The following is a 17259-nucleotide window of genomic DNA, read 5'->3' as shown; positions in this document are numbered from 1 at the left end:
AAAAATTTCAGGGTCCAGTGGAGCAACCACACTGAGGATGAAGCCACATGGGAAAGGGAGGATTTCCTCCGAGCAGAGTATCCATATCTATTTGCGGATCAGCAGAAATCTCGAGGACGAGATTTTTCCTAAGGGGATAGGTGTTGTGACACCCTAGTTTTTATTGGATTTTTCAAAAGGTTTCATTTGACTTGAAGGGAGTGATTTAAAATTTTTCTTCAAGAGAACTCTCCCTCTCATATATTTTCTTTATGGCAAAAATTTTATTTGGATTCACCCAAGATCTGCCTTTGACCTTGGAGGTTCTTGCTCTCTTTTGGACTCAAGACAAAATGGTTTTTCATTTGGGAAAATAACCTTTGGTAAATCTTCTTGAATTATGCACTATGGCTTTTGGGAAGTCTTTTGCCACTTTCAACAATTCCTCCTTGCCATGGCATTAGTGCAAATGCTCTCTCCTAACCTTTCCCTCACCTTTGGACCATGATTTGCATCAAATCCAGCAAGTTGAACCTCCCCATGTGATCATTTCCATTCAAATTCTATTCAAATAAATTTCTGTCTTCTCTTCTAGCACTTGGAGGTTTACAAAGGAACTCCTCTTTCTGTTTTGATTTTTGGCCCCAAACTTCTTCCCCCTCCTAGTCCTTTGAACCCCCAACCTAGAACCATGAAGATCCACTGGTCTCCAGTTCAAAATTTTCAAACTACATCAGCTGCAAGTTTGGACCAGATTTGCCAAATTTGGTGAAATTCATTCAAAACCTTCTCCAAAAATTCCAAGTAAATTCATACAGCCCCTGGGTGCTTTGAGTGATCATCTCACCAAGTTACAGCTCCAGAAAAATTTATCTCTTTACCAAAACCTACTGTCGAACACCTGCAGTGCATGGTCATGTCAAATTCAGATAAATTCAGAGATTCAGTTCAGTGGCTACTGTCGTTTTCTTCAGAACAGGGCATCGATCTCGCCAGTGCCATCGCGTCGCCTTGCTCCTCGTCCTCGCCCTCTTGATCCTACACCGCACGAGTGCCTGGAACCTTGTGGGCGTCGGCGACGAGCAGCAGAAGGTGCGCCGCCCCGTGACCGATGCCGGCGGCGGCTTTGCGGACGCCAGCGGGAGACACGGCGCCGCCGACTCCACCCAGCGCCGCCCAAACCACTGGAGCCCGCCGCGTGGCCGTCCACTCCCCCGAATGCGCTGCCGCACTCGTCGTGAACCCCAGGGTGCGGAGCGCGCTCTCTGCCGCCGTTGAGCCCGTGCGGTCACCTCACCGTGGACAGACGCCATTACACCCAGACCAGCCCCGTTCAGCTGCAAATCGAGTCCAGTAACAGCCACTGATGCTGCTCGACCGCTCAAACCCCCTAACAACCCACTGCTCCGCCGTAATCGCTCGCCGGAGATTCTCCGTTCACGGCCACCCCGTCGAGCTGCCTATAAATAGGGGCCCCGAGCTTCAACTCGAGCACCCACCAGCCCTACACTTCCCCTAGAGCACGCCCAGCCACTGGAAGAGCCGCGAGGGGGTCTCCTTCCTCGACTCCGGCCGCCGCGATCCGCCAAGGGATCCAGCCCGATTCGCCCCCGTGTGTGCTCCGCAGTCTCCGTTCTCTTGCCAGTAGCCTCTCCTTGCATCCCTCGTTCTGACCCGCGCCTCAATTCGTACTTTGCAGCCCTCCACCGGAGATCCCCAACCTCACCCGAACCGCCGTCCGCCGGAGATAGTGTCGTCGTCGACGTGGTGCTCCCCGTTGGATGAGTCCACCACCCACCGACGCGGAAGAAGACACTGAAGCTCTTGGTACCCTCCGTTTCTCCTAACTCGCCGTGGTTCGACGCCGGCGTCCACCGCCGTCTTCGGGCGCCGGCGAGCTTTCAAACCTGACATGCGGGCCCCGCGTGTCAGCCTCTGTTTTATTTCCCCGAATCGTTTTCTGTTGGTGCCTTCGGGCAAAATACGTCTTCTCTCTTGCGCTTGCGCATTTCCAAACGAACCGTTTTCTGTTTTCTCAGTTAAAACCCTGGAACTTTTCTGTTTCATTATAGAAAGGTCCCTGGACAGAAACCTTTATAACTTTTTAATGAAAAGGTATTTTTGAGTGATTCTTTTTCTGTCAATCTCCAAATTTTGTCTAGTTTTTTACGGGATTTATTTGAAAAATATTTGGCAAAGTTTTCTGTGCATGTGTTGGTTTTCACGTTAGTACCCCCGTTTCGTGATTGCCGTAGGTTCCGGGAGAGGGGACGGAGCCGCGAACTTCGCCGAGCTAGACTCCGACTTCTCCGAACCAGGCAAGCATGTTTGAACATTTGATATGGCAGATGTTTTGCATGTTCATGTGAAAGTTTGTGCGTGGCATGTGAGGGTCGATAAATACCTCGTTGCTTGTAAGGCAACGACCCGGTTGTTCCAAGGTTGGGATGACCTCTGATGAGAGGTGGCCTAATCATGTGGTGACATGAAGGGCAGCAAGGTGGTACTGTTGTAGCATGCCAGCCTTGCGTCATCCGACTTTCTTCGACGTTAACGTGGTTGGAGCCACGTTATCGATCTTTTCCTGCATGTTCCAAGGTTGCGATGACCTCTGATGAGAGGTGGCCTAATCATGTGGTGACATGAAGGGCAGCGAGGTGGTACTGTTGTAGCATGCCAGCCTTGTGTCATCCGACTTTCCCGACGTTAACATGGTTGGAGCCGTGTTATCGTCCCTTCCCCTTTCCGTGCTACCACATGTCTCATTGCCAGGATACGGTTTAGTAAGTTGGTAACCTCTTTCCGTGTACACACCAAACAGAGAGGCCGGGATGATGGTACCTTGGCCCAGGATTAAAGCCAGTCATTCGGTCAGGGGGCATGGGTGTTTCCGGTTGGGACCGAGAGGGGGGGCACCCACTTATAGCGCGCGTATAGAAATTTGATCCCTTGCTACGCGAGGTTGTAGCCTCCCTGACTCAGGGTTTTTCCTGAATGTTGCCGAGGGTGATCCCTGGCTTCGGATGGTTGAATTGGGTGTGTACTGGTTAGACGTGTTCCTTCCAGAACACCGTAGACGGAACTAGTCCCCGTGACTACTAAAATCCGTTGGCAGTGGTTAAGTACAAACTCTGCAGAGTCAATTCTTTCCAAATCATCCTATCCATGATCAGTAATGTAGACTTTACATCCAAATCTATCCGTGTGAAAATCTTGCCCCCGGTAAACAAGCTCAAGCGGTAAAATCTCACTTTTATTGTTATTCCAGTTGATGGACTAACTTTATTTTGTGTCTCATGCTTGTGATAAATTATGTCTCCGAGCTATTGTATTAATGAGTTGTGATATAAGCCCTTTAGGTGACGTCGCGCAGACATCCGACTGTGGCGTGTACTCGTTTCTCACTTTCGATATAAGCCCTTTATGTGATGTCGCTCAGATGTCCGACTGCGGCATGCACTGTCTTTACTTTCTGTTATAAGCCCTTTATGTGGTGTCGCCCCGACGCCCGACTGCGGCATTGTATTTCCGCATTTTCCGCTCGAGGAGTCTTTCCGACACTCGTTTGGCACCTGTATTATTATTCCGCATTTTCCTCTCGAGGAGTCTTTCAGACACTCGTTTGGCACCAGTATTACTATTCTGCAGTTTCCGCTCGAGGCGTCATTCAGACCCTCGCTTGGCACCCAGTATTTATTATCTCTATGTCTGATCGCACTGGTTAACTTATTCATATGCTTCATGTTTGCGTTTGTTATACCTTATGTACGAACTGTCTTGCGAGTACTTCATAGTAGTCACCTGGCTTGTTGATTTGGCCAGATGTTGACGAAGGCGATCTCTTGGATGAAGAGTTTGATAGCGCGTCCGACGCCTAGAGGAGTCCCAGTCAGTCCTGCGCGATCCCGGATTTTGGTCACTTATGTTGTTTATGCTTCCGCCACCCGCAATAAGTCTTCTCGAGCCTCACTCCGACGCTCGAAGATCTATAGTCTTCTGGAGTCATATCACTCGCCCCGCGGTGATATCTCCACCACCGTTTTTTTGTGAGTTAGTAGTTTGCCACCCTACCCGCCGTATTGTTTTATCGGCGTGCATGTAATAAATTGTTGGGCAGTCCCTGCTCAACCTTGTATTATATTTAGTACTCCTGGTATTTTTCTTCTGTGACCAATGTTTTGTCTATCAGTGAGAAGGAATTCTTCCTCACTGGTCCGTAAAAGGGATTGGTTTCTCTATAATTATTTTTATTGAAAAACCGGGCGTAGCCACCCTACCCGGACCGACATTACGCGTACGCTTACGCGAGACTGGTTTCACCGTTGCGAGCACTCGTTGCTTAAAGGTGACTGGCGGGTGTCTGTCTCTCTCACTTTAGTTGAACCGAGTGTGGCTACGCCCGGTCCTTGCAAAGGTTAAAACAGCATCAACTTGACAAACTATCGTTGTGGTTTTGATGCGTAGGTAAGAACGGTTCTTGCTAAGCCCGTAGCAGCCGCGTAAAACTTGCAACAACAAAGTAGAGGACGTCTAACTTGTTTTTGCAGGGCATGTTGTGATGTGATATGGTCAAGACATGATGCTATATTTTATTGTATGAGATGATCATGTTTTGTAACCGAGTTATCGGCAACTGGCAGGAGCCATATGGTTGTCGCTTTATTGTATGCAATGCAATCGCCATGTAATTGTTTTACTTTATCACTAAGCGGTAGCGATAGTCGTAAAAGCAATAAGTTGGCGAGACGACAACGATACTACGATGGAGATCAAGGTGTCGCGCCGGTGAAGATGGTGATCATGACGGTGCTTCGGAGATGGAGATCACAAGCACAAGATGATGATGGCCATATCATATCACTTATATTGATTGCATGTGATGTTAATCTTTTATGCATCTTATCTTGCTTTGATTGACGGTAGCATTATAAGATGATCTCTCACTAAAATTTCAAGATAAAAGTGTTCTCCCTGAGTATGCACCGTTGCGAAAGTTCTTCGTGCTGAGACACCACATGATGATCGGGTGTGATAGGCCCTACGTTCAAATACAACGGGTGCAAAACAGTTGCACACGCGGAATACTCAGGTTAAACTTGACGAGCCTAGCATATGCAGATATGGCCTCAGAACACGGAGACCGAAAGGTCGAGCGTGAATCATATAGTAGATATGATCAACATAGTGATGTTCACCATTGAAACTACTCCATCTCACGTGATGATCGGACATGGTTTAGTTGATTTGGATCACGTAATCACTTAGATGATTAGAGGGATGTCTATCTAAGTGGGAGTTCTTAAGTAATATGATTAATTGAACTTGAATTTATCATGAACTTAGTACCTGATAGTATCTTGCTTGTCTATGTTAATTGTAGATAAATGGCCCGTGCTGTTGTTCCGTTGAATTTTAATGTGTTCCGTGAGAGAGCAAAGTTGAAAGATGATGGTAGCAATTACACGGACTGGGTCCGTAACTTGAGGATTATCCTCATTGCTGCACAGAAGAATTACGTCCTGGAAGCACCGCTAGGTGCCAGGCCTCCTGCAAGAGCAACACCAGAAGTTATGAACGTCTGGCAGAGCAAAGCTGATGACTACTCGATAGTTCAGTGTGCTATGCTTTACGGCTTAGAACCGGGTCTTCAACGATGTTTTGAAAGTCATGGAGCATATGAGATGTTCTAGGAGTTGAAGTTATTATTTCAAGCAAATGCCCGGATTGAGAGATACGAAGTGTCCAATAAGTTCTACAGCTGCAAGATGGAAGAGAATAGTTCTGTCAGTGAGCATATACTCAAAATGTCTGGGTATAATAATCACTTGATTCAACTGGGAGTTAATCTTCCGGATGATAGCGTCATTGACAGAATTCTTCAATCACTGCCACCAAGCTACAAGAGCTTCGTGATGAACTATAACATGCAAGGGATGAATAAGACAATTCCCGAGCTCTTTGCAATGCTAAAGGCAGCGGAGGTAGAAATCAAAAAGGAGCATCAAGTGTTGATGGTCAGTAAAACCACTAGTTTCAAGAAAAAGGGCAAAGGGAAGAAGAAGAAGGGGAACTTCAAGAAGAACAGCAAGAAAGTTGCTGTTCAGGAGAAGAAACCCAAGTCTGGACCTAAGCCTGAAACTGAGTGCTTCTACTGCAAGCAGACTGGTCACTAGAAGCGGAACTGCCCCAAGTATTTGGCGGATAAGAAGGATGGCAAGGTTAACAAAGGTATATGTGATATACATGTTATTGATGTGTACCTTACTAATGCTCGCAGTAGCACGTGGGTATTTGATACTGGTTCTGTTGCTAATATTTGCAACTCGAAACAGGGGCTACGGATTAAGCGAAGATTGGCTAAGGACGAGGTGACGATGCGCGTGGGAAATGGTTCCAAAGTCGATGTGATCGCCGTTGGCATGTTACCTCTACATCTACCTTCGGGATTAGTATTAGACCTAAATAATTGTTATTTGGTGCCAGCGTTGAGCATGAACATTATATCTGGATCTTGTTTGATGCGCGACGGTTATTCATTTAAATCAGAGAATAATGGTTGTTCTATTTATATGAATAATATCTTTTATGGTCATGCACCCTTGAAGAGTGGTCTATTTTTAATAAATGCCGATAGTAGTGACACAGATATTCATAATGTCGAAGCCAAAAGATGCAGAGTTGATAATGACAGTGCAACTTATTTGTGGCACTGCCGTCTAGGTCATATCGGTGTAAAGCACATGAAGAAACTCCATACTGATGGACTTTTGGAATCACTTGATTATGAATCACTTGGTACTTGCGAACCGTGCCTCATGGGCAAGATGACTAAAACACCGTTCTCCGGAACTATGGAGAGAGCAACAGATTTATTGGAAATCATACATACAGATGTATGTGGTCTGATGAATATTGAGGCTCGTGGCGGATATCGTTATTTTCTCACCTTCACAGATGATTTGAGCAGATATGGGTATATCTACTTAATGAAACATAAGTCTGAAACATTTGAAAAGTTCAAAGAATTTTAGAGTGAAGTTGAAAATCATCGTAACAAGAAAATAAAGTATCTACGATCAGATCGTGGAGGAGAATATTTGAGTTATGAGTTTGGCCTACATTTGAAACAATGCGGAATAGTTTTGCAACTCACGCCACCCGGAACACCACAGCGTAATGGTGTGTTCGAATGTCGTAATCGTACTTTATTAGATATGGTGCGATCTATGATGTCTCTTACTGATTTACCGCTATCATTTTGGGGTTATGCTTTAGAGACGGCTGCATTCACTCTAAATAGGACGTTGAGACGACGCCTTATGAACTATGGTTTGGCAAGAAACCAAAGTTGTCGTATCTTAAAGTTTGGGGTTGCGATGCTTATGTGAAGCAACTTCAACCTGATAAGCTCGAACCTAAATCGGAGAAATGTGTCTTCATAGGATACCCAAAGGAGACTGTTGGGTACACCTTCTATCACAGATCCGAAGGCAAGATATTCGTTGCTAAGAATGGATCCTTTCTTGAGAAGGGGTTTCTCTCGAAAGAAGTGAGTGGGAGGAAAGTAGAACTTGATGAGATAACTGTACCTGCTCCCTTATTGGAAAGTAGATCATCACAGAAATCAGTTTCTGCGACACCTACACCAATTAGTGAGGAAGTTAATGATAATGATCATGAAACTTCGGATCAAGTTATTACTGAACCTCGTAGGTCAACTAGATCAAGATCCGCACCAGAGTGGTACGGTAATCCTGTTCTGGAGGTTATGTTACTAGACCATGACGAACCTACGAACTATGAAGAAGCGATGGTGAGCCCAAATTCCGCAAAATGGCTTGAAGCCATGAAATCCGAGATGGGATCCATGTATGAGAACAAAGTATGGACTTTGGTTGACTTGCCCGATGGTCGGCAAGCCATTGAAAATAAATGGATCTTCAAGAAGAAGACTGACGCTGATGGTAATGTTACTGTCTATAAAGCTCGACTTGTTGCGAAAGGTTTTCGACAAGTTCAAGGGATTGACTACGATGAGACCTTCTCACCCGTAGCGATGCTTAAGTCTGTCCGAATCATGTTAGCAATTGCCGCATTTTATGATTATGAAATTTGTCAAATGGATGTAAAAACTGCATTCCTGAATGGATTTCTCGAAGAAGAGTTGTATATGATGCAACCGGAAGGTTTTATCGATCCAAAGGGAGCTAACAAAGTGTGCAAGCTCCAGCGATCCATTTATGGACTGGTGCAAGCCTCTCGGAGTTGGAATAAACGCTTTGATAGTGTGATCAAAGCATTTGGTTTTATACAGACTTTTGGAGAAGCCTGTATTTACAAGAAAGTGAGTGGGAGCTCAGTAGCATTTCTGATATTATATGTGGATGACATATTGCTGATTGGAAATGATATAGAATTTCTGGATAGCATAAAGGGATACTTGAATAAGAGTTTTTCAATGAAAGACCTCGGTGAAGCTGCATATATATTAGGCATTAAGATCTATAGAGATAGATCAAGACGCTTAATTGGACTTTCACAAAGCACATACCTTGACAAAGTTTTGAAGAAGTTCAAAATGGATCAAGCAAAGAAAGGGTTCTTGCCTGTACTACAAGGTGTGAGATTGAGTAAGACTCAATGCCCGACCAGTGCAGAAGATAGAGAGAAGATGAAAGATGTTCCCTATGCTTCAGCAATAGGCTCTATCATGTATGCAATGCTGTGTACCAGACCTGATGTGTGCCTTGCTATAAGTTTAGCAGGGAGGTACCAAAGTAATCCAGGAGTGGATCACTGGACAGCGGTCAAGAACATCCTGAAATACCTGAAAAGGACTAAGGATATGTTTCTCGTTTATGGAGGTGACAAAGAGCTCATCGTAAGTGGTTACGTTGATGCAAGCTTTGACACTGATCCGGACGATTCTAAATCGCAAACCGGATATGTATTTACATTGAACGGTGGAGCTGTCAGTTGGTGCAGTTCTAAGCAAAGTGTCGTGGCGGGATCTACGTGTGAAGTGGAGTACATAGCTGCTTCGGAAGCAGCAAATGAAGGAGTCTGGATGAAGGAGTTCATATCCGATCTAGGTGTCATACCTAGTGCATCGGGACCAATGAAAATCTTTTGTGACAATACTGGTGCAATTGCCTTAGCAAAGGAATCCAGATTTCACAAGAGAACCAAGCACATCAAAAGACGCTTCAATTCCATCCGGGATTTAGTCCAGGTGGGAGACATAGAAATTTGCAAGATACATACGGATCTGAATGTTGCAGACCCGCTGACTAAGCCTCTTCCATGAGCAAAACATGATCAGCACCAAGACTCCAAGGGTGTAAGAATCATTACTGTGTAATCTAGATTATTGACTCTAGTGCAAGTGGGAGACTGAAGGAAATATGCCCTAGAGGCAATAATAAAGTATTATTTATTTCCTTATATCATGATAAATGTTTATTATTCATGCTAGAATTGTATTAACCGGAAACATAATACATGTGTGAATACATAGACAAACAGAGTGTCACTAGTATGCCTCTACTTGACTAGCTCGTTAATCAAAGATGGTTATGTTTCCTAGCCATAGACATGAGTTGTCATTTGATTAACGGGATCACCTCATTAGGAGAATGACGTGATTGACTTGACCCATTCCGTTAGCTTAGCACTCGATTGTCGGAGTAACTGGCCACGGGTAGCCTAACCGACTGCCCCTGGCTCTTCAAAAATTATCAGGCCATTTGAGCCTTCAAGCATTCAAAGCATTGGGCCGCCTTCCCTGGTCGGCTACCTCTGAAGCCGACTCTCAGAAGGCGACCCAGCGTCAGCAACCTCCCCCCAAGATAACCACGGGATGGCCGACTCCAGGAAGCCGGCCATAGAGGATGCTGACTCCCCAAAGCCGGCCATGAAGAACGCCGACTCCCCAGAGCCGGCCACGAAGAGCGCCGACTCCAAGAATCCGGCCAAGACTGCACCCACCAAAACTACCCCACGTAACGGTGACAAGACGGGGTGTTGCCACAGTGCGGCCCACTACCCCCGAAGCCCGAGGCAGGCATGGCCACAGGACGCCGTACGGGACGGCCATCTCCCGTCCGGCTCGGCACTATAGCCATGGTAGCCTCGACGTCACCCACGACAGATGCCAGTACGGCCCACGGGCGGCGGGTCCCTTTAGCCAGAGAGAGGCGCGAAGGCGGCTCGGCCACCCCCAGTCGGCCAAGGGCGTAGCCGGCCCCCAGAAGCCGGCTACCCCATCCCTCGAAGCATGTGCCACATTAAGGAGACAAGACGAGGTAAGGCTACAATGAGAGCCCTCGAGGCGGCACACTGTAGCCACGCTTACCTCGACGAAGCCCTCGTCATCAGGGACGAGGCTACAGTAAGCAGCCGCCGACAAGACCCCTAGGCAGTGGGGCCGGCCTGTCGACCAAGAGGCCGGCAGCCGGCGGGACCCACCAGTCAGCGGGCCCCAACGGCCGGCGGAGAAGCCGGCGAGCGAAGACACTGATGACTGGGACCCGCACCCAGCCGGATTACAATTGTACCCCTGGGGGGTAGGCCTATATAAACCCCCCGGGGCACCCATGCAAAGGGTTGGCTTCTTAGAGTTACACACACACCATAGAGAGAGGGAAGCAAGAGCTAGCCTTGCTCTTCTTCTCCCTTGAACCCAACAGCTCTAGGAGCATTTGTAGCTACTCTTTCTGATCTAGTGATCATGCGGAGACCACGCAGAGCAGGACTAGGGGTGTTATCTCCACGGAGAGCCCCGAACATGGGTAAGATTCGCCGGCGTGCATGTCTTCGCCTCATCCCGTTTCCAGGCACCGGCGACGTCTTACTGGCACCCACCATCGTAAGCCACCCGTTGGCATATGTCGCACCTACCACCTGACATTTGGCGCCCACCGTGGAGCCAGGTGCACCGTCGTCCGGAGACCTGTTCTGGACGGGAACCCTCTTCCTCCCCCGCGAGCGCAGCCAGCCTGTTGCGCCCGATGGCGTTTGCCTCGACGCGCTGCAAGGCGTCGACGACGCCTGCGCGGCGAGCTGCCTCGCCGATCTTCTCGGCGAGACTCGCATCTCCGACGAGCCTGCGTCCGACGCGGGCACGGACTACCCCGAGAGCCGCCTCGTCAGCCTCCTCGACCATCTTCACGTCTCTAGCGAGCCTGCTGCAGATGTGGAGTCGGTCGGCTCCACCGACCCGATGCTTGTCGACTCCGACACGGCATCGCTCGACGCCTACCCCTCCGACGTGGTGGTCTTGGACGATCCTCTCCCTCGAGCTGACAGTGGCAGCAACACTGTCACCGAAGTGTTGGTCATCAGCCACGTCGCCAACTCGGGCGAGAACGCCCACGACGCCCTGCAAGCGGCGATGCACGACCTCTCCGTCCCCATCCCGGCCGACGCCGACGCCGAGACCCTGGAGGCACGTCGCCTTGCCCTCGTCGCGGAGGGCCAGAAGATAGCCTCCATGAGACGCCTCACCGAGGCCCACCAGCGCGAAGTCGACCGCGCCGCCTTCGGTACGTCGCCGCCTAGCGGGCCGAGCCGAGCCGGCTTCGTCCAGAAGCGCGGCGCGGCTATCGCCAGTATGCTAGGGGCAGATTGCCCCGTCTACGCCACCCCGCTCGAGAATCTGCGAGCCGCTCAGGTGGCCGCTGAAGAGCTAAATGGGCTGGGAGCCGACGAGCTCCCCTACATGACAAGGCGGATCCAGCAGCTGATCGACATGGCTGCGGAAGGGCATGAAGCCGGCGCCCGCGCCGATAGTCATCCCCCGCGCCGAGAGCACGCCGCGACGTCCCACTCGCCGACTGCGAGCGGCGCCCGCCAGAGGAAAGACAAGGAGCCGGCTGCCAGCCGCAGCCGGACTCGTATCACCATCAAGCGCGACGCGGAAGGCCGCCCTCGAGCGGTGGAGCGCCAAGGAAACCTGCCTCCTCCCCCGCCTCGAAGAGAGAGACGTCTCACCCCGCCGCCCGTCATGCACCCGACTCTTGGTGACCGACTATGCCGCCGAGAAGGAGTCGGCGAGAACGACGCCCGCCACCGGATCGACCGCCTTGCTCGATCCCTAGTGCTAGAAGAAGAAGACGATGTTGGCCCGCCATGCTTTGGCCCCCGCATCCGCGACAAGCCCTTCCCCAAAGGGTTCTCGCTCCCCAGAGACACGCCCAAGTACAACGGCTCTGTGAAGCCGGAAGATTGGCTCATCGACTACTCCACTGCTGTCAGCATAGCCAACGGCAATCGGCGCGTGGCCGTGAAGTACGTCCCCCTCATGCTGCAAGGCACGGCGCGCACATGGCTCAACAACCTCAAGCCCTACAGCATCAACAGCTGGTTGGACTTCACGGAAGTCTTTGTCCACAACTTCGCCAGCACGTACAAGCGGCCTCCCAAGCCTCGCCAGCTCTCCCTGTGCGTCCAAGGACCCAACGAGTCTACTCGCGACTACCTCACGCGGTGGGCCGAGCTCCGCAACTCCTGCGAGGGGGTGCACGAGGTTCAGGCCATCGAGTACTTCACCGCCGGGTGCCGAGAGGGCACCCTCCTCAAGCACCGACTCCTCTGCGACAAGCCGGCTACCCTCGACGAACTGCTGATCATCGCGGACAAGTACGCCACGGCCGACTCCTCGATGAAGACCGAGCTCCGAGTGGACGCCTCTGGGAAGGTGCTCGCTCCGGCTCCCAAGACGCCGGCTGGCGACTCCAATCGGCGCCCCTACCAGAATGATCACAAGCGCAAGGCCCCCATGCCGCCTTCCACCAGCCGGCAGGTGGCCACAGTTGAAGATGAGTAGCCTGAAGAGCGGCCCGCTCCCAAGAAGAAGGGTGGCAGGCCGGCTTGGCAGCCGGCTTTCTCTTACGAGCAGACTCTCGACGCCCCCTGCAAGTTCCACAGCGGCGCGAAGCCGTCCAACCACACGACCAGAAAATGCCACTGGCTTAGGCGAATCTCCAAGGGCGAAGGGTTGTTGCCGCCTCCGCATCCCGGCCCGCCGCCTCCAGCCCCCCAGCAGCCGGCGGCTCGGCCGGCAGTCGGAGCCATTCAAGATGAGTTCCCTGAAGAGCACGCCGCCTACGTCGTCTTCACTAGCCAAGCCGAAGACAAGCGCAGCCGGCGCCGTCAGCATCAAGAGGTCAACGCAGTCGCCTCTAGCGCCCCCGAGTTCATGCACTGGTCAGAGAAGCCAATCAACTGGAGCTGGGCCGACCACCCAGAGGTGATGCCATCCCCTGGCTCCTATGCACTGGTCTTGGATGTTACCCTCGCGACGGAGAGGCGAGCTGCCCGATTCTCCCGCGTCCTGATAGATGGCGGAAGCAGTATCAATATACTGTATCGTGATACTATGGAGAAGCTGAACATCAAGGCAAAGCAGCTTATGCCAAGCCGGACCGTGTTCCATGGCATCGTCCCTGGTTTGTCATGCTCCCCGATCGGCAAGATCAAGATGGATGTTCTCTTCGGAGACAAGGAGCATTTTCGCCGAGAAGCGATCTGGTTTGAGGTAGTGGATCTGGAGAGCCCCTATCATGCTTTGCTTGGCCGACCTGCTCTGGCCAAGTTCATGGCTGTGGCCCACTATGCCTACCTGAAGATGAAGATGCCGAGCTCGAAGGGGATCATCACCGTAGCCGGCGACTACAGGAAGTCCATTGAGTGCGCCATGGCTAGTAGCCGGCTGGCCGACTCCCTCGTAGTGGCAGAAGAGAAGAAGATGCTGGAGCGGGTTGTGGCCATGGCCGGCAAGCAGCCGGCCCTGTCCCCCAACCCCAAAGATTGTGATGCACAGGGCTCCTTCCAGCCGGCCAAAGAGACGAAGAAGATACCTCTGGACCCGGAGAATCCGGAGAGGTTTGCTGTCATTGGGGCAAACTTGGACAGTAAATAGGAAGGCGAGCTCGTCGACTTCCTCCGTGAGAATCGAGATGTCTTCGCATGGTCCCCAAAGGACATGCCGGGCGTCCCGAAGGATTTCGCCGAGCACAAATTACATGTCCGAGCCGACGCGAAGCCGGTCAAGCAGCCCCTCCGCCGACTGTCAGAAGAGAAGCGAAGAATCGTAGGAGAAGAGATAGCCCGGCTCCTTGCCGCTGGCTTTATTATGGAAGTGTTTTTTCCAGAGTGGCTTGCCAACCCAGTTCTGGTACTGAAGAAGAATAACAAGTGGCGTATGTGTATAGACTACACCAGCCTGAACAAGGCCTGCCCCAAGGATCCGTTTGCCTTGCCACGGATTGACCAAGTGATAGACTCCACAGCCGGATGCGAGCTGTTGAGTTTTTTGGATGCCTACTCAGGGTACCATCAGATCAAGTTGGACCCAGCTAACCGCCTGAAGACTGCCTTCATCACACCATTTGGAGCTTTCTGCTACCTCACTATGACATTCGGCTTGAGGAATGCCGGTGCCACTTTTCGGCGTTGCATGCAGAAATGCCTCCTCAAGCAACTCGGCAGAAATGCCCACGTCTATGTAGACGACATTGTGGTGAAGACAGAGAAGCGCGGCACCCTGCTGGAAGATCTCAAAGAAACATTCGCCAACTTGCGCCGATTCTAAATCAAGCTCAACCCCGAGAAATGCGTGTTCGGAGTACCAGCCGGCCAGCTGCTAGGCTTCCTGGTCTCCGAACGCGGCATCGAGTGCAACCCTGTGAAGATCAAGGCCATCGAGAGGATGGAGATTCCCACCAAATTGCGAGATGTGCAGAAGTTCACCGGGTGCTTGGCCTCCCTGAATCGCTTTATCAGCCGACTAGGAGAGAAGGCTCTCCCCCTGTACCGACTCATGAAGAAGTCGACTCACTTCAAGTGGAATGACCAAGCCGACCAAGCCTTCCATGAGTTGAAGAAGATGCTGACCACTCCGCCTGTCCTGGCAGCGCCGACTGAGAAGGAGCCCATGCTCCTTTACATTGCCGCGACTAGCCGAGTGGTCAATACTGTTGTTGTGGTCCAGCGCCCGGAAGAAGGCCGAGCCCAGCTAGTCCAGAGGCTGGTGTACTATCTAAGCGAAGTGCTATCCAGCTCAAAGCAGAACTACCCGCACTACCAGAAGATGTGCTATGGGGTGTACTTCGCCGCCAAGAAGCTGAAGCCCTATTTCCAAGAGCATCCCATCACGGTCGTGTGCACCGCCCCGCTCGCCGAGATCATAGGCAGCCGGGATGCATCCGGCCGGGTGGCTAAATGGGCCATTGCATTGGCACCATACACAATCTTCTACCAACCCCGCACCGCCATCAAGTCCCAAGCATTGGCCGACTTCCTCGTCGACTGGGCCGAGACCCAGTACCTACCGTCGGCTCCCGACTCTACCCATTGGCGGATGCACTTTGACGAGTCCAAGATGCGCACTAGCTTGGGAGCCGGCATCGTCCTCACCTCTCCCAAAGGCGACAAACTCAGATACACGCTGCAGATCCACTTCGCCGCCTCCAACAACGTGGCCGAGTACGAGGCGCTCGTACATGGGCTCCGGCTAGCCAAAGAGCTCGGCATACGCCGGATCCTGTGTTACGGCGACTCAGACTTGGTGGTCCAGCAGTCGTCTGGCGACTGGGACGCCAAGGACGCAAACATGGCGAGCTATCGATTCCTCGTCCAGCAGATCAGCGGGTACTTCGAAGGGTGCGAGTTCCTTCACGTGCCAAGGGCCGACAACGACCAAGCAGATGCCCTAGCACGGATCGGCTCCACCCGACAAGCCATACCGACTGGCGTCTCCCTCCAGCGCCTCCTCAAGCCGTCCATCAAGCCGTCTCCAGAGTCGGACTCTATCTTCGTACCGCCTGTGCTAGATGCAGCCGGATCCGACTGGAGGAACCCCGCAGGCGGCACGGGGACTTCGACAACTGGCCCGCCGACTGCCGTAGTGGCACCCGGCCCGGGGACTTCAGAACCCGGCCCAAGGACTGCAGCAGTCGGCCCGGGGACTGCAGCAACGCAAGAAGCGCTAGCCAACTCCAATTCCATGCCTCCCGACCGACCCACCCGAGTCATGGTGGCCGTCCTAACAGAAGAAGAAGTCACAGCTCCATCATGGGCCTAGCCCATCCTCAAGTTCCTAGTCAGCAGAGAGCTGCCGGCTGATGAGATCTCAGCAAGACTAGTGCAACGACGAGCTGGAGCATATGCAATAATCAACAGAGAGCTTGTCAAGCGCAGCGTCACTGGAGTCTTCCAGCGCTGTGTCGAGCCAGAAAAAGGAGGGCAATCCTCAAGGATATCCATCAAGGTGAATGCGGCCACCACGCAGCCTCAAGATCACTTGTGGCCAAAGCTTTCCGTCACGGTTTCTTTTGGCCGACTGCTTTGGAAGATGCCAAAGAGATAGTCAAGAGCTGCAGAGGATGCCAAGTTTTCAGTTCCAAACAACACCTACCGGCTTCTGCACTCAAGACCATTCCCCTCACCTGGCCCTTTGCCATCTGGGGACTGGACATGGTGGGCCCTTTCAAGACAGCCCGCGGCGGCTTGACACATCTGCTTGTCGCCGTGGACAAGTTCACCAAGTGGATCAAAGCGAAGCCGATCAAGAAGCTGAACGGGCCGACTGCCGTGACATTCATCACTGACATCACTACTCGGTACGGCGTGCCGCACAACATCATCACTGACAACGGCACGAACTTCGCCAAAGTAGCACTGGCACGTTTCTGCGCGACGCAGGGTATCCGACTGGACTTAGCGTCCGTTGCCCACCCGCAGTCAAACGGCCAGGTCGAGCGAGCAAATGGACTCATCCTCTCCGGCATCAAGCCCCGACTGGTTGTGCCACTGGAGTGATCGGCCGGCAGCTGGCTCGATGAGCTGCCGGCTGTCCTCTGGAGTCTACGCACTACCCCCAACAAGTCAACCGGCTTCACTCCGTTCTTCCTTGTATATGGTGCCGAGGCTGTCATCCCAACCGACATCGAGTTCGACTCGCCTCGGGTCACCATGTACACGGAGGCGGAGGCCAAGGAAGCAAGAGAAGACGGCATCGACCTACTAGAAGAAGGCCGGCTGTTAGCACTCAGCCGGTCCGCCATCTACCAGCAAGGGTTGCGTCGCTACCACAACCGCAAGGTCAAGCCAAGATCCTTCCAAGAGGGCGACCTTGTGCTTCGGCTGATACAACGAACAGCCAGCCAGCACAAGCTCTCGGCCCCTTGGGAAGGCCCCTTCGTCATCAGCAAGGCACTAGGCAACGACTCCTACTACTTGATCGACGCGCAAAAACCAAGAGCACGCAAGAGAGATGAC

The sequence above is a fragment of the Triticum aestivum genome, chromosome 5D, assembly GCF_018294505.1.
Source record: "Triticum aestivum cultivar Chinese Spring chromosome 5D, IWGSC CS RefSeq v2.1, whole genome shotgun sequence".
Lineage (NCBI taxonomy): Eukaryota > Viridiplantae > Streptophyta > Magnoliopsida > Poales > Poaceae > Triticum > Triticum aestivum.
Note: the sequence above shows the minus strand (reverse complement) of the source record.